At 37.6% G+C, this 19,536-nt stretch overlaps 1 pseudogene; it reads left to right on the forward strand.

The window, feature by feature from the left end:
• Positions 1–19,161, forward strand: part of LOC144253031 (E3 SUMO-protein ligase ZBED1-like) — a 40,380-nt pseudogene extending 21,219 nt beyond the window's left edge.
• The last annotated feature ends 375 nt before the right edge of the window (positions 19,162–19,536 follow it).

Here is a 19,536-nt window from a genome sequence, read left to right on the forward strand (position 1 = left end):
TGAAGAGTCAATACAAAGCATCAACCCATTGAAAAATGGCATTATCTTTGTTTTTGTCGCTTGCTCCAAAAAAGAGCCAGTACCCTTAAATGGAGAGAGAAATGAGGCAGGGAGATGATAGAAATAAGCCTCTCAGGGAAGGCTGAGGATTATGACCACCCCTTGAGGCTAGAGCCCAACCCATAGGAGGTGCTGCTGATCTCCAGGGATGCCACATCTGCCTTCCCTTCAGCATCTCCAGCAGGAAGCTCTTAGCTTATGATCCGCCTCCACAGCCCCCTGGGAAAGCTATATCATGAGCATTTGAGATCATTTCATATTTCATAAATGGGCTTAACTCAGACTCATGAGGTCACCAAGGAGGCCTACTGGATTTAATTATGCTGGAAAGGGAGCAGCCAGAAACATCTCACATGGCTCAGGAGAGACGCAGCTCAGAGAAAATCAAAGGGAGATCTGATGTGATATGAGTTACTCTATTCAGGATGAGGGGCTAAAACCACACAGGAATGCAAGGAGAAAGAAACCCACAGTTACTGATCCAATAGCATCCAAGTATATTCTGGTCCCAACCCATTCCTAGGAAGGCTTTGGGAAGTAAGTTGAGTTCATGCTACACTGATAAGTACATGATAAGCTTTATGGCACAGGCCTACATGCCCAGATCCTTAATTAAAAAAAAAATATCTAATAAAGTTTCAACAGGGGTTAATAGACTTGGTCTCTTTCACTATTAGTTCCAACCAAGTTCTGACTCTACAGTATGAAGCTGGCAGGTTTTGCATAAAGTTGATTCAAGGACAATTTTGATGGGACAGACAAGAATCCATGGGAAAGCACATGAGAAAGTGTTGACAGAATATTAGGTGAGGAAGAATACGTTAAATCTCATATCATATATAATGTAATCATGATTTTAATTTACATGCAGTATTTATATACACATATATGGCATTTATTAAAATCATTGCAAATGCCCACTGTCTCCTGGATGTTATCAGTTTATTCCTTTGAGATTGATTCAACTGGTTGGATCACCAGAGGACTGTTTCTTTCATTATTTACTGACATGTTTCATCAGTAGTCTCAGGTTCTCAAGGATTGGAATTGTACTATAAATTTATATAATCATGTATAATATATTATATATTATGTTCTATATAATAATCATGTTGATGTTGTAGAACAAATGAACTAACAAATCCTCAGAGCAGAAACAAAGTTGGCAAAGTTAATCTTCCCTCAAGTGGTCCCAGTCTTAGGCCCCTACCATTGGATGACTTGAATGTCATGTCCATCATTCAAATTCCCATGCTACTTGCAACATTTCCTGGACAGGATTTAGCTGCTGTGATTCTTTTCCTTTTTACTAAGATGCTCTTATAGCTTTTTTGTTACCATAATAGTATTGTGTAGTTTAGAAGCACCTGTTAGCTGGCAGTCATTCTTGAATATAAGTCCAAGAAAACAAGATGACAAACTCAGGTTTTATTTCTTCCCAAATAACCCAGTGAAAAATCAGAAAATATCAAGCATATTACACATAACATGTATATTAAATAATATTATTAAATTAATGTCACCAGAAATAATATAATATTAATAGCTTTTGGATCTAAGTGGTGACTCACAGATATACATTATACTATTCTTTCCAGTTTTTAAGATTAAACATATCCAAGTTTGGAACATTAAATTGAAGGCAAAAAAATACACAGACACGACCCCCACACATATAAGCACACATGCGCATACTCAGGCACACGGGTCAGTTAGGCTACTAACAATTGCATTGTGTTTGCTTATTAATTCATTTAAAATTCATGGGTTTGCACATATTTATTGAGGGGCAACTGAGTTTAGTGAGAGCAGCATGTATTTTGAAGTCAGTCAAATAGAAGGCAAAGATGAGCTTGTCCTGTGGGGCAGCTACTTGAACTCTTGGAGTTCAACATCATCCTTTCATCATTAGAGATGCTGATCATTGTATCAATATCTGTGAATTATTATTATTATTATTATTATTATTATTATTACTAAAATGTGGCAGTCATATTTTAGATCCATATTTTAAAATACTTTCATATTTTGTTTCTCAAGATCTCTTAAGTGAATAAATACCATGCATTTAAGATGGCATTTGGCCATGTAGAAAATTTGTTCTCAAACACTTTAGTAAAAACACACTATTATGAATATACATAGTTATGCATGGTTATGTATATGTGCTATAAATATTTCATACTGCATACACATTATACATGCATATGTGCATATGTTAGAGAGAAATTATGTGTTTGCATATGCAGGGAGAGAGAAAGAAAGGGTTTATAAATGATCAAGCAAATTGAGTAAGATGTTAGCTGTAGATGGTGTTCAGTAGAATCTCCATTTATATGTGCTTTATGCTATTTTTCAATTCATTTGTATAAGATTAAAATTATTTCCAAATAAAACATTTTTAAAAAAAGATGCTTGGTGGCTAGGAGGAAAAGGAAAGCATTTATGTCTATAATAGTCATCTTTTCCTCAAGGTTCTTGAATGAAATATGTACAAATAGAGCTTTGTCTGAGATTCAGGTGCTTCATTTTCAGAGACTAAACCCCCAGTCCTGTATGACTCCCTTAGGGTTGTATGCATAATACAACAAAGCCTTTGATTTAGGCTAGTCACGAGCCTGTGGCTTACAATAAACTTTTTTTTCTCTCTACAAAATGAAACTTAATGCAGTAAAGAGTCATGGTTAGGCTGGTGGATTCTGAAGATGGATTGCTTAGGTTTGAATTCTGTCACTTAAAGGAATAATGTTGCAGATAGGGATATAGCTAGGTAGACTATTTACCTAGCATACATAAGGCCCTTGCTTCAACCACTAAAACTGTGGGGGAAGATAAAGAATAAAAGTTATTATAAACATTGAGTTTGGGAACTTTTGCAATGGTAGGGATTGAACCTAGAACATCCCCAACCCTAAGCTACATCCCCAACCTAAGAAGAAGTTCTTTTAGAGTATGAGCCAGATGAAGTCATCAAGGGGAAGGAAGGAAGGAAGGAAGGAAGGAAGGAAGGAAGGAAGGAAGGAAGGAAGAAAAAGATTGGAAGGAAGGAAGGAGGAAATAAATAGAAAGGAAGGAGAAAAGAGGAAGTAAGTAAGGAAGAAAGAGGTAGAAAGAAAGAAAGGAACAAAGGAAGAACAGAAGGAAAGACGGAAGGAAAGTAGAAAGGTAGATCAAATGGGACAACAGATGCTGTGTGTTAGACAGTACCATGCTTATCCTCTTGCTTACCCCAATTCTAGAAACCACAACCATGTAGCTGTTTTCTACCCCCTTGGAGAATAAGAAAATGCGTAAATACAGACCCGCCCTTGGTGAAGTCTGATATCTAACTTGGGTGAGTGAGCAATAACAACAAAATTAATTGGTTTATGCTAAAGACCTTAGTATTGATTCCAGAAAATGTTTTCTGAGAATAAGTCAAGAGCCTCACAGGTGACAGTAATTTCTCCTATCACATTATGGCAAGTCAGAAGCATAGGTAATTTCTTTGTCTTCCCATCACCATAAAATGCAGGATTTTTTTTCAAAGTTAATTGTCATTTGGTTAACTTCAATGGGACAGAGTGAGAACTCAGTAACTAATAGTGACAAATGTTTAATGAAATGCAAATGTATTATGAATTCATAAAAATGCCATTTATGATGGAACCTTTGCTTTTTCACTTTTTAATTAAAGATTATAGGGTCCCTAAGTAAATATCTCCACCCAGAGAATAAGAAAAGAGTGAAAAGACATCAATAGATAAACTCTATTCAGGTTACATCAGATACACATTTTAACCTCTCTGAATCAATGGTTATGAACCTATTTTTCAATAGCAGTGGATACTTCTATTGATAGTAAGTGCACTGCTATAGCTACAAACACAGATGAAAGAAGTTTCCTGGTTGTGTTGGGCAGGGCCTCAAATTCTCAGAGCTCCTAAGTCAACTCCAGGTACTCAAGGCTCTGCACAGTCCAGATTAATATCTTGTTATTAGCTGAAAGATTCACAATCCTTTCACCATCCAGGATTCTGTGTTATTATTTTTCTCCCAAAGCTTCTAAAACTTCCTATTATGTCATCAAAGGTGAATTACCTATACCAGATGCTTTACATATTATCTGCTTTAATCTTCCCAAATACCTTATTAGGTAAGTTCTATTTTACCTACCTAGTATAGGGAAAAATATCTATTTTATCTAAGTTCACCCAGAAATTGTGGAACTGAGTACTGAACCCAGTTCTGGTTCCAGACACTTAAGCTACTCAGTTAAGCTACTCAGTTAACTCGCAATAATTATGTATTCATTAAAAATTTTTTTTTGTGGGGCCAGGATTGTGTCTCAGTGGTATGGCACTTGCCTAGCATGTGTGAGGCACTAGGTTTAATCCCCGAAACCACATAAAAATAAAATAAAGGGCGGCGAGGTTGGCACACATGGAAGGCCGTCCCACGTGCTGTATGGTTGGTACAGATGGAAGGTGGCACAGTATTCAGAGGCTTTGCTTGTGGGTCACCAGTCAGAGCTCTGAACACAGCACAAGGTAACCCCAGCACCCCCCACCTCACCAAACACCCTAAGCAGGAAACAGATGGAATCCATCTTGGAAAACCTTACTCACCATCTATCAGTTGGTGTGGCTACCAGTGCAGTTCTGTGGCTGACCAGAGAGATTTTGGAACTATACAAGAGCAATATAAATATATAGGGGAAAAACATTAAAACAACAGTCACACAGAGCTGGAAAGAAACATGAGCAGTATAAAAAGACAAGGAAAGAAAGGAACATAAATGATGTAGAGCAGTTCAACATTAGATGAGGTAATATCTGCAGCAAAAGGAATGTCAGATAAAAATTTCAGGATATACATGGTTCAGATGATCTAAAGTCTCAAGAAAGACTTTAGACAGCAAATGAAGACAATGAAAGATCACTTTGACAATGGATTTATATAAACAAATCCAGGAAGCAAAAGATCAACTCTACAGGGAGTTAGAGGTTATACAAGAACAAAACAAAACAAACAAAAAAACCCAAAAAAAACCCCAAAAAACAAAACACAGAAATCCTGGAAATGAAGGAAAAAATAAACCAAATTAAAAACTCAAATGAGAGTATCACCAGCAGAGTAGAACATTTAGACGATAGAACATTAGACAACAAAGTATATCATCACAAAGAGTGTAGACAGCACAGCAAGATTGATAAGAAACCATGAGCAGAATATCCAAGAAATGTGGGATAGCATAAAGAGACCAAATTTAAGAGTTAATGGGATACAGCAAGATATAGAGGTCCAAACCAAAGGATTGAGCAATCTGTTCACTGAAATAATATTAGAAAACTTCCCAGACATAAAGAATGAAACAGAAATCCAAATCCTAGAAGCCTACAGAATGCCAAATGTGCAAAATCACAAGAGATCCACACCAAGACACATTGTAATGGAGATGCCCAATATACAGAACAAGAGAGAATTTTAAAAGTCACAAGGAAAGGAAGCAGATTAGATTTAGAGGTAAACCAACTAGGTCAATGGATGATCTTTCAACACAGACTCTGAAACCTAGAAGATCCTGGAACAACATATTTCAAATGCTGAAAAATAATGGGTTCCAACCAAGAATCTTGTATCCAGCAAAATTAAGCTTCAGGTTTGAAGACGAAATAAAAAACTTCCATGATAAACAAAAGTTAAAAGAATTTACAGGTAGAACACCAGCACTTCAAAACATCCTTGGCAAAATATTTCATGAAGAGGAAATGAAAAATAACAATGAGAACCAACAGTAGGAAGTAGTACAGTAAAGGAAAAACTAATCAAAGAGGAAAAACATATCATGTTAAATAACAAAAATAAACAAATATGGCTAGAAATATAAACCATATCTCAATAGTAACCCTAAATGTTATTGGCTTAAACTCACAAATCAAAAGACATAGGTTTGTAGACTGGATTAAAAAAATCTAACAATATGCTGCCTACTGGAGACTCATTTGATTGTAAAAGATATACACAGACTGAAGGTGAAAGGTTGGGAAAAATTATACCACTCACATGGACCTCAGAAGCAAGCAAGGGTGTCATATCAAATAAAATAGACTTCAAGCCAAAGTTAATCAAAATGAATAAAGATAGATACTACATACTGCTCTAGGGAATCATACACCAACAAGACATAACAATCATTAATATATATATGCCCCAAACAATGGTGCAGCTATGTTCATCAAAGAAAATTTTCTCAAGTTCAAGAGTCAAATAAAACACAACACAATAATCCAATATAAGCGTCTCACCACTGAACAGATCTTCCAAACAAAAGTTGAATAAAGAAACTATAGAACTCAATAAGACAATTAATAATTTATACTTAATTGACATATATAGAATATATCAACCAACATCAAGAAGATACACTTTTTTCTAAGAAGTACATGGATCCTTCTCAAAAATATACCATATATTATGTCACAGGGCAACTCTTAGCACAAAGAAGCAGAGATACTATCATGCATTTTATCTGATCATAATGGATTGAAATTTGAAGTCAACAATAAAATAAGAAAGAAAAATTCTTACATCACATAGGGAATGAACAATATGCTTCTGAATAAACAATGGGTTACATAAGACATCAAGAAGAAAATTTTAAAAATTCTTAGAGGTAAATGAAAACTCAGACACAACATATTGATATCTCTGGGACACTATGAAAGCAATACTAAGAGGAAAATTTATTGCATAGAATTCATTTCTTAAAAGAAGAAAAAGCCAACAAATAAATGATCTCACACTACATCTCAAAGCCCTATTAAAAGAAGAACAAATCAGCAGCAAATGCAGTAGAAGGCAATAAATAATTAAAATCAGAGCTGAAATCAATAAAATTGAAACAAAAGAAAAAATTGAAAAAATTGACAAAACTAAAAGTTGGTTCTTTGAAAAAATAAATAAGATTGACAGACCCTTAGCCATGCTAATGAAGAGAAGAAGAGAGAGAACTCAAATTACTAACATACTGGATGAAAAAGGCAATATCACAACAGATACTACAGAAATACAGAAGACGATTAGAAATTATTTTGAAAACCTATATTCCAATAAAATAGAAGATAGTGAAGATATCGATAAATTTCTTAAGTCATATGATTTGCCCAGACTGAGTCAGGAGGATACACACAATTTAAACAGACCAATATCAAGCGAGGAAATAGAAGAAGCCATCAAAAGATTACCAACCAAGAAAAGCCCAGGACCAGATGGATATACAGCCGAGTTTTACAAGATCTTTCAAGAAGAACTAATTCCAATACTCTTCAATATATTTCAGGAAATAGAAAAAGAGGGAGTACTTCCAAATTCATTCTACGAGGCCAATATCACCCTGATTCCAAAACCAGACAAAGACACCTCAAAGAAAGAAAAATTCAGACCAATATCTCTAATGAATATAGATGCAAAAAATCATCAATAAAAATCTGGCAAATCAGATACAAAAACATATCAAAAAGATTGTGCAACATGATCAAGTGGGATTCATCCCCAGGATACAAGGTTTGTTCAACATAAGGAAATCAATAAACATAATACATCACATCAATAAACTTAAAGATGAGAACCACATGATCATCTTGATAGATGTAGAAAAAGCATTAGACAAACACAGCAACAGCATCCCTTTATGTTCAAAATACAAGAAAATGTAGGGATAACAGTAACTTACCTCAACATTGTAAAAGCTATCTATACTAAGCCTCAGGCCAGAATCATTCTAAACAGAGAAAAAATGAAGTCATTCCCTCTATAATCTGGAACAAGACAGGGTTGCCCTCTCTCACCACTTCTATTTAGCATAGTTCTTGAAACATTGGCCAGTGTAATTAGACAGATGAAAGAAATTAGCACTATTTGCTGATGATATGATTCTATACCTAGAAGACCCAAAAAAACTCTACCAAGAAACTTGTAGAATTAGTAAATGAATTCAGCAATGTGGCAGGACATAATATCAACACCCATAAATCAAAAGCATTTCTGTGTATCAGTAACAAATCCTCTGAAAAAGAAATGAGGAAAACTATTCCATTCACAATGTCCTCAAAAAAATAAAATAAAATACTTGGGAATCAACCTAACAAAAGAGGTGAAAGACTTTTACAATGAAAACTATAGAACCATAAAGAGAGAAACAGAAGAAGACCCTAGAAGATGGAAATATCTACCTTGCTCATGGATAGGCAGAATTAATATTATTAAAATGACCATACTACCAAAAGCACTATACAGGTTCAATGCAATTTCAATCAAAATCCCAATAGCATTCTGCATAGAAATAGAAAAAGCAATCCTGAAATTTATCTGGAAAAATAAGAGACCCAGAATAGCTAAAGCAATTCTAAGCAGGAGGAGTGAAACAGTTGGTATCATTATACCAGACCTTAAACTATACTACAGAGCAATAGTAACAAAAACAGCATAGTACTGGCACCAAAACAGGCTGGTGGACCAATGCTACAGGATAGAGGACACAGAGACTAACCCACAAAACTACAACTACCTTATATTAGACAAAGGTGCTAAAAGCATTCACTGAAGAAAGGATAGCATTTTCAATAAATGGTGCTGGGAATACTGGAAATCCATATGCAACAAAATGAAATTAAATCCATATCTCTGACCATGCACAAAAGTTAACTCAAAATGGATCAAGGATCTATGGATTAAATCAGAGACTCTGTATCTAGTAGAAGAAAAAGTAGGCCCTAATTTCCAACACGTGGGGCTAGGCCTCAACTTCCTTTATAAGATGCCTATAGCACAAGAATTAAAACCAATAATTAACAAATGGGATGGATTCAAACTAAAAAGTTTTTTTTTTCTCAGCAAAAGAAATAATATGTGAGGTGAATAGGGAGCCTACATCCTGCAAACAAATTTTTACCCCTAACACATCAGATAGAGCTCTAATCTCTAGGGTACATAAAGAGCTGAACAAGATAAGTACCAAAAAATAATCCAATAAATGAATGGGCCAAGGACCTGAACAGACACTTCTCAGAAGAGGATATACAATCAATCAACAAATATATGAAAAAAAATGCTCATCATCTCTAGCAATCATAAAATGCAAATTAAAACTTCTCTAAGATACCATTTCACTCCAGTAAGAGTGGCAGCCATTATGAAGACAGACAAGAAGCGCTGGAGAGATGCAGGGGAAAAGGTACACTCATACACTGCTGGTGGGACTGCAAATTGGTGTAGCCAATTTGGAAAGCAGTATGGAGATTCCTTGGAAAACTGGGAATGGAACCACCATTTGACCCAACTATTCCTCTTCTCAGACTAAAACCTAAAAATAGCATATTACAGGAACACAGCCACATCAATGTTTATAGCAGCACAATTCAAAATTGATTAACTCTGGAGAAACCTAGATGTCCTTCAGTGGATGAATGTATTAAAAAATATGGCATTTATTCACAATGGAAGATTACTCAGAAATAAAAAAGAATAAATTAATGGAATTTGCAGGGAAATGGATGGCATTAGAGAAGATTATGCTAAGTGAAGTTAGCCAATCCACAAAAATTGAATGCCAAATGTCTTCTCTGATATAAGGGGAGTGACTCAAAATGGGTTGGAAGGGAGAGCAAGAGAGAAAGATTAACTTTAGATAGGGAATAGGGGTGGGAGGGAAAAGAAGGGAGAAGGGGAATAGCATGGATGATGAAAGGAGATCCCCATCATTATACATAATACATGTATGAAGATGTGAATTTGGTGTCAACATGACTTATATATAATATATAATTAAATGATAAATTATTATATAATTATGTATTAAGAATTGTAATGCAAGGCTGAGGATATGGCTCAAGCAGTAACATGCTCGCCTGGCATGTGCGGGGAACTGGGTTCGATGCTCAGCACCACATAAAATAAAATAAAGATGTTGTGTCCACCAAAAACTGAAAAATAAATATTAAAAGAATTCCCTCCCTCTCTCTCTCTCTCTCTCTCTCTCTCTCTCTCTCTCTCTTAAAAAAAGAATCATTATCATTATGCAAATAAATAAATAAATATATTTTTAAAAATAAAAATTTATATATAATATATATTAATAAAAAGAGATTTCAGCACCTAGCCAACCCACAAAATTTCTTCCCCAGCTTAAATGAAGTACAAAAGAAATCCCTATCTCTAGCTCTCTAGCTGGATTAATTTGCTCCTGTTAATTCTTTAGATTTTATTTCTCTTTCAACATACAATCTCTGTTTCATTTTGTGAAGTCCAGTGTGTTCCCTGTCTAAATTTTTCCATTCACTTGACAGTAAAAAGAACTGGTTTCTTCAAGGATTAAGTCAGGAAGCAGTTTTTAACTACAACAAATTGAAACATTTGCACAAGGAAGTGTTGCTTTTATAAGGGATGGGAAACTTCAAATGTGATTACAATCAACCTTTGGCTTCCTAATCTGTTCAACAATAGGCCATAGCATTAAGGGCAATTTCAATGCGCAGCATGTGGGTCCCATTTTTTCATTCTTAGACATAGTTCTTTACTGTTCAGCACAGTTTATGCATTTTAATCAGGCTTTTTCAGTCTCCCTTAATAAATCACTACAAAGGGAATGTATCAAAACAAGAACTATTATGCAGTACCCTTACACGTTATTTGCCGCACTAGAGTTTCACTAAGTACTGGAATTCAAAAAATAATAATAATAAAACAAATAAAGTTATTATATCCATGTAGAGCTAAAATATGTTTTAAATTTTTTTATAGTTATAGATGGACATAATGCATTTATTTTACTTTTTTATCTTTATGTTGTGCTGAGTATTGATCTCAGACCCTCACATGGGCTAGGCAAGCATTCTACCACTGAGCTACAACCCCAGCCCCATGTTATAAGTTCATTTTTAATTCTCATAACACTTATGATCTTAATCATCCTCATTGTGCCCAGTTGGGTGTCCACCTTTCTTATCCTTCCAGATCTCTTATTGGCAGGTCATAGTCACACAAAAGGAATATGAAACCCAGACTTTGGGGATTATTCATGCTGGTTATACTCCTGTCTAAAACTCTGAAGAGTTCCCTTCATATCCCAGTGTGGATCTGTGGTTCTACAACCTCCAGTTGAACTCACAGGCTGTTATAAAACTATTTACTAGAAAGTCATTCTCTTTCCTATAAGAAATATTAAATTATGATTAACTATAGAAGGGGCCACATTGCCAAGTGGTAATTAAATGTTAGGCTCAGTACACCATAAGATCAATAAATCTAAAAGTAATTTCTTCAGGTTTACTTCCCCAAAGTTTGTCATTGCTGTTATTGTTGTTTGTTTGTTTGTTTTACTTTCATTTCTGTAGCTCTTAATCACAGAATGATTCACAAAACTCTTCTGAGATGTGGTCTTTGACTAGACAGCTCTTAAATGAAACACAAGGGGTAACCAAGGTGAAAGTCAAGTCCAGTAAGACTAAAAGTGAAAACAATAACATTCATATATATGGTTCCTAGGCTGTTCAAAGCATTGCTCTGTTTCTTAGATGTTAACCTCATTTAGTCCTCACAAGTCTTGAAGTTAGCTATAATTATTCTAGAAATCTTTTAGTCCCAGATTGTTTACCTAACTTATCCAGGGTCAGTAGGCTAGAATGTAATACCTTGATTCCAGCAAGGGTGAGTGGTCTCAAAGATGTTTACCTAATCAGCATATTTATATAGATTCTTTCTTATTTTGTATCTATTATTTCCTTGAGAGAATTTAGGCCATGCTATCATATCAAAGAAGGGCAAGAATCTCAACAATTTAAAATAAAATTTTATTTTTCACTTTTTTTCCCATTGAGGGTTGATTGAGAGCTCTGCTTGAAAATGTGCCCATTCTAGGTACCAGGCAAAATATCAAAATTGCAGGTCATTGTGCCAGAGGGTAAAGACTTGTGCTCTGTGGATACGAAGGGTTATGACTACAAGTAACACCTGCTATTGTCCCAAGAAGGTCACATGATCATCCCTAACTTCAGGTGAGGTGCCCAAGGAAAGAGCAAGAAGTGGAAATACTTTGTAAAGAGTTCCATTGACTCAGTTCTATTTCAAGTATAAACCACTGGTAGAAAAAAGGGAAGATATACAGATTTACAGGCAAGCATCTTTCTGATACAATTAAGTAAAATTTAAGCAGAATTATTCTATGGGATTGCAAGGAAGCAGTTAGTGAGATAAGTTTAAATTCAACAACTGTTAAACTCAAGGCAGATCCTGCTTGCAAATAAAGTGCATTTTGGTCCTGGTCCTTTGACAGTTTTCACTAGCTGCCTGACAAATAACCATGTTTGTGGGTGGTAACTTCATGCTTTCCTTGTGGTTCTGACCTGCCCACTGCACTTCTCTCCCAAATAATCACTAAGTGAATATTCATTGGGTAATTGACTTATTTGTTCACTTATTAATTCATCTACTTGTTTATGAAACATGCTTTGAGTAAGTACTTTGTCATTGACATTAGGCTATGATCTGGAGATACAAAGATAGAGAAAGCATGGATTATAGTCTCAAAGGGTTCACAGTCTACAGGGACAAAGCATACCTAATTTACCCTGCACCTACAACTTTTATGGCAATGGAGGACGGAGGAATGTTGGTAAGTCCTATGGTGATGACCCAAACACTAAGTATTTTCTACTTGTCACAGCTAAAACTACCTTTATGTAGTAGTGGAATCTGTGCCTCCCTCACAATTTGTTATCCAAAGTGTTTCTGAAGTTTTAGCCAATTCTTTCCATACAGAAATTCCTCAACTAGGGATATTTTTCATGTGGATTTTTTTAAGAGAGAGAGAGAGAGAGAGAGAGAGAGAGAGAGAGAGAGAGAGAGAGAGAGAGAATTGAGAATTTTTAATATTTATTTATTTATTTTTAGTTTTTGGCAGACACAACATCTTTGTTTGTATGTGGTGCTGAGGATTGAACCCGGGCCGCATGCATGCCAGGCCAGCATGCTACCACTTGAGCCACATCCCCAGGTCTCATATGGATTTTGCATCATTGTGTTTTATATATCATATACTCCAGAGAAGAGGCAATATAGATCTTTAGGCAGAGTAGTTCAGATAAATAAGCAAAAGTAAAAAGGTAGATTAGAAAGAAGTGGTGGATTTGGAAATCCAAATCCTTAGGAAGCCATTGTGACAGGCCTAGGTTGGAGAGACACAGGAGTCAACATTGGGTCTTTATCCTGTAGGGGACCTTGAGTCCCTGGGGCCACTGCTTTCTAGGAGGTATACTCAAACAATGTCATTTTGAGGTTGGAGTCATGAAAGTGAAAGCAGTCTGAGTAGGTGCTGATCTACTTGGTGGTCTACTCTGATCTGTTGAACAAGGGTAGAACCAATGTGCCCATATCCCCAAACACGCATTGTACCAAATAAAGAAGCCAGAAGCAAAAGAAAGGACACAGTTATCCTCTTTTCATATATAATGCTCCATTCCATATAAAAGTACAGGGATTTGATTTTTTTTTTAAATTCACAAAGACAGAAAATGACAAGTACTCAGGACCAGTAAGTTGTGGAGAAATGTTTTTTTTTTTTTAATCTTATTTTTTTTTTGGTGGGGTTCTTTTTTTTGTCTTTTTGGAACTGGGGGTTGAACTCAGGGCTTTGTGAATGCAAGGCGGACACTTTGCCACTGAGCTACATCCCAGCCCAGTTGTGGAGAAATGAACAATGAGGTTCATGGATATGGATGGGGTTTATGAAAGTGTTCTGAAATTTATTTTGGTGGTTTTAGAGTATATAAAGTCCTGAAGAAATAAGAAGTAGCTAAAAGCCAATAAATAGGAATATTTCTCACTCTAATTTTGAGAATATGGCTGTGACAACTATGTTGAACAATGGAGTTTCTTGCACATTTGATTTAGATGAACTTACTGTCATCATTTTTTACAAAATTCCCTTGTTTCATGGGGACTTGAGGTTATCTTTCTGATGATTAGTAAGAGGAGGGAAAGAGTGATATGTATGGTTGACTACAAGTATAAATAAGAAAAAACTGAGCAATGTCTGTGGCTGTGCTAAAAAAAAGGTGCCACAGACAAAAGAAATACAGCATATACTGGGGTAAGGAGTTCCTTATTCTTAGGATTTTCATAAGACTTGGAGAGAATTTTATTTGATGTCCCAAAAGAATGGAGAATCCTAGAATTGGTGAAAGACCTATCCATATATTTCATAAATATAATTTTTAAGTTTTAATTAACAAATACAAATTGTACATAAGTGTTCTTATCATAAAAGATAACAAGAATGTGGGAGCAATACACATGTCAATTAGCTCAATTTAGTCATTCCATTTACAATGTATATGTATTTCAGAAGATCATTTGTATGCTGTTTTAGTCATCTATTCACTGATGTGACCAAAAGACTTGACAAAAACAATTTTAGAGGAGAAAAGTTTATTTGGGGGCTCATGGTTTCAGGAGTCTCAGTTCATAGGAGACTATCTCCATTCCTTAGCATTTAAGGTAAGGCAGAACATCATGGCAGAAGAGTAGTGGCAGAGGGAAGTATCTCACATGATCAGGAAGCAGAGAGAGACTATATTCATTAGGTACAAAATATATACCCTAAAGGCATGACCCCCAGTACCACTTCCTCTAACCACACTCTACCTGCCTTCAGTTACCACTCTGGTGATCCCATCAAGGGATTAATTTACCAGTTGAGTTAAGGCTCTCATAACCCAATCATTTCTTCTCTGAATGTTCTTGCATTCCCTCACACATGAGCTTTAGTGAGAGAATGAGACACTTAATATCTAAATCATGAAATATGATAAGAACACTTAAATTCTACTCTCTCTGAATTTTCAAATATACAGCACAATAGAATATTCATTAATTTTTTTTTTTTACACAGGGAACAGTTTGATTGGTTTCTCCAGGTCTTTTAAAGAAGTGAACCTGTGCTACTATAAACATCAAAATACAATATAAAATTTCCATTATCAATGCATTCAAAATTTTCTTCCAACCATCCCTTGCTTCTTTGTGTAACTAATCCCTGCTAACAAGATTGTTAGGCCTACCCACAGCTTTTTTATATTGTTGTAGGAATTTTAACCAGGAGACTAGAAATTTCTACATTGCAGACAGTTAGATGGAGGGGCCTCTCTTTGCCTTTATTCTGTACATAAACCTTACTACTGTGAAGAGAATATAGACAAGAGATTGACAATAGCAGTAAAAATAGAAAGTAGCAGAGAAAACTCAGACCCAAGATGTCAGTGACAGGAAGCAATAGAGATGGTCAATGACAATGTGAAGAAAGAGAATGCAGAGTTCTCAGGAAACCCTGAAATCTTGATGACAGGAGGCATGGTGCATGTGTGCACACACATATGTGAACACACTGTGAGTGAATACTTGTCAGGGAGAGATGTTAAAATGAAAGGTGAAGAGTCAAAATGGGAACAAAGTTCCAGCTGATTCAGAAAGTTTAATTCCTTACAAAGGTGGATGTCTATATATGCGTAATAAAATTTAAGTTTTCAAGAGTTTTGAGATGCCCATATAATTATATTTCTAAAACACAACACTGTAAGTTGAGTTGGTTTATATAATTGGATGTGTTTTCTATATTTATTGTCTTATTCATTGACTTGCTTCTTTATTCCTTATTTATTTGTTTATTCAACTGAAAGTTAAGTACCTAAGAAGTGCTCCACACTGTGTGATTGATAGACAGCAGTCATGGGCCCTACCTCTGTAAAATGTAAAGAAACCAAAAATATGTTTTCCACAATTAATAGAGTACAATCATAGTAAATCCTAAGATGGAAATATAGACAAATATAGAGTATATGTTATAAATAAGTGATTTATTTTGTGTGGTTGAAGTAGGATTCCTTATGAAACTGGTATTTAATGTAGTATCTGAAAGATAAGTAAGAACTAGGTAAGAGAAAAGGTGAGGGTGGGAGAATATTACAGACAAATGGAAACTCAGACTCAAAAGACTAAAATTCTGGATTAGAATATGGCTTTGGCTGGTGGGGTCAGAAAATACAGAAAAGATAAGCAATGTTGATTATAATTTTGGACTCTAGAGATTTGAAGGTATGATATCATGAAGAACTTTCAAAAATGTTTATTTTAAGGTGAGCTAAAAGCTACTAAAGGAATTTAACCAAGTGAATTACATGAAGTGTTGTATTTTAAAACAGCTTCCAACAAGGAGTTAGGAATTCATTGAAGAAAGAATAATAGTGTGAAATAGAGAAGATGATACAGAAGTTCAAGTGAGAGGTGATGGGTTTGGATCATGTGATGTCATCAAAGTTAGAAATAGGTGAACTGAGAACAGAGTTATTAGAAGTTATGTTGATAAATTTGATAAATTTTTGTATGTGAGGAGATTACATAAATTTTAAATATCACATCAATATTTGCGTTAGTAGATATTTGCTACTTCAGTCACATTACCCTTTATATCAGTAGTCAGCAAACTTTCTGTAGCAACTAGCTAGTAAACATTTTAGGCTTTAAGGGAAACACAATTCCCCCTCCATCAATTCAGTAAAAATGTAAGAAAAATAATTCTTATCTTATAGGCTCTAAAAACACAGACCATCAGCCAGAGTTGGTCTGTGGCCAAAGTCGGCCCAGCCCTCCTTTCACCTTGAAGTATTTATGATTCAATTAGAGTTTTTTTTGTAATAATCCATCATATTCATATATATATATATATATATATATATATATATATATATATATATATATACAATATTACTTTATAATATGTTTAACTTGAGTGGTTTATGTTGAAAGTAATTAAGATATCTTTCAAGAGATCATTTTATATCACAAAATTTCCCTTTTTATTTAGAAATTGATCAAGATCATCCAACAAAATATTAAAAGTTCTAGGCTTGACATGGTGGTGCATGCCTGTAACCTCACCAGAGCCAACATGTCCCGGAGAATGAGCAGGCCCAGCCACTGAAGCGATGGAGAAAAAGTGGTGGACAGCTCGCAGGTGGACCTGAAGCTGGTGGCGCACCCTTGCGCCAAGAGCAAGATGTGGAAGTATTTCAGCATCAACACCAATGTCAAAGGATGCATCTTGTAGTGGAAGAAGATCTACTGTCACATCTGCTTGTCCCAGATCGCCTATTCCAAGAACACGTCCAACCTGTCTTACAACCTGGAGAAGAATCACCCCGAGGAGTTCTGTGAATTCATCAAGAGCTACACGGAGCAGATGCTGGAGGCTTTTGTCACAGCCTTCTCCAAATTCAGTCCTGAGTCGTCCTCATCATTGCAGCAGCAGCAGCTGCTGCCACCTGCACAGAACGCACTGGCCTGAAACCTGGCCATGGCTTCTAGGGCACAAGGCAGCAGGAGCTGATGGGCACAGTTCCGTCGCTAATCTGCGAGAGGCTGTGCATCGTTTCCATTGTGGATGAGCCCATGTTCTGTGTGCTGCTCAGGACCACAGAGCCTAGTTATGAGCTGCCCAGTAGGAAGTTCTTCTGCAGCAAGGCTCTGCCAGAGCGCTACAGTTCCATGCGGGAGGCTGTGCTCAAGGAACACCTGGACACCGAGTGATGCGGCATCTCCACCGAGCTGTGGCGCAGCAACCACCAGAACCACGCCTATGTGACTCTGGCCATGCACATCCCGGGCCTTGCGTCCTCTAACTGCCTGTAGGTGGCCTCCAGGTGCCTAAAGACCTTCGAGGTGTCCAGGAGAATGCAGCTGAGATCATCACGCACGTGCTCTAGGAGATGTTCATTGAGTGGGGCATCAGCACCAAGGTCTTCAGGACCACCAAGGATTGTGGGAAGGACAACGCCAAGGCTTGCTCCCTGCTGGATATCCCCATGCAGATGCTGTGTCTGGGGGGTGGATCTTCAAAGCGGGCATCCAGCAGGCCTTCCAGCTGCCCAAGCTGGGCTTGCTGCTGGTGTGCTGTCTCAGGCTGGTGGCGAACTTCCAGCAGTCCTTGGTGGCCAAGTACATGCTCCACAAGAAGCAGAAGCAGCATGGTGCAGAGCACAGCATGATGGTCAGCAACCAGGTGGCCTGGTGGGGCAGCAGCCTGGCCATCTGCAGCGGCTCAAGGAGCAGCAGTTCACCATGGCGGGAATCCTGGTGGAGGACAGCAACAATCACCATCTCATGTTGGAGGCCACCAAGTGAGCCACCATTGGCAGTGTGGTGGACCTGCTGCAGACTTTCAAGCAGGTGGCCAAGATGCTGTCCATATCCAAGCATCCAACCATCAGCATGGTGAAGCCGCTGCTGCTGAACATGAAGCTCAACATCAAAGAGATCAACTGCAAGGAGATGAGAATGGCCAAGGAGATCATTTCCAAAGAGCTCTCCAAGACCTCCCAGGAGACGACTGAGATAGACATATTTGTTCCTCAATGTGGCCACCTTCCTGTACCCTTACTACAAGAGATTCCCCTTCCTGTCCGCCTTAGAGAGGCAGCAATTGGAAAACCGAGTGGTGGAGGAATCCAAAGGCCTCCTGGAAACGTCAAGGACAGCAGCTTCCCGCTGCTGCCGCCTACGGAGGACAAGCTCTACGCAGTGTCCAAGGGGCCAGTGGCCAAGAAGCCCAGAAGCGTCATCAACAGCATGCTGGCCGAGACCTTCTGCCAGATAGGTGGCGCCGAGGAACAGGAGGAGTTGCACTAGCAGCTGCTGGAGGAGCTGAGCAACTTCAAGTCGCAGAAGGTCCTCAGCCTCCAGGGGAACCCACTCAAGTGGTGGTCCGACAGCCTGGCGCTCTTCCCGGAGCTACCCAAGGTGCTCCAGAAGTACTGGTGCATGGCCGCCACCTGCATCTTCCCTATGCGCCTCTTCAGCTCCTCAGCCAGCATGATCAGCACCAAGAGGAACGGGCAGGCCTCGGTGCACGTGGACCAGCAGGTCTTTCTGTACAAGAACGCCAGGAAAACCGCCGAGACCAAGCCCGAAGAAGAAGAGTAGGGCCAGTGGGGGCTCAATCAGGAGCACATTTTCCCTCTCGGGTATGCACTCAGCTGCGGCTTCTTTGGGCTCAGGGTCTGGGGCTTCCTATAGGGACGTGTTTGCTGATGCTTTGCTGTAAATAGTGGGTTTTGTCTGGAACCCCAAAGACCAGTTAAAGCTGAAAAGGAAGGATAGAAGGCTGGGGGTTCCCAGGGGCACAGAGTCTTGGGCCTGCCCTGTCCTCTGCCATCTTCCACAAACCAAAGGCCATAACTTCCTTAAAAGACTATCAATGGCTGATATTTAATTTTCCCCAAGAACTGGACATGGTGGTCCATGCCTACAATTCCAGCAGCTTGGGAGGCTGAGGCAGGAGGATCACAAGTTGGAGGCCAGCCTCTGCAACTAGCGAGGCCCTAGGAAACTTAATAAAACCTATTTCTAAAATTGAAATATAAAAATGGCTGGGGATGTGGTTCAGTGGTT

Source organism: Urocitellus parryii, unplaced genomic scaffold, assembly GCF_045843805.1.
Source record: "Urocitellus parryii isolate mUroPar1 unplaced genomic scaffold, mUroPar1.hap1 Scaffold_87, whole genome shotgun sequence".
Taxonomy (NCBI): domain Eukaryota; kingdom Metazoa; phylum Chordata; class Mammalia; order Rodentia; family Sciuridae; genus Urocitellus; species Urocitellus parryii.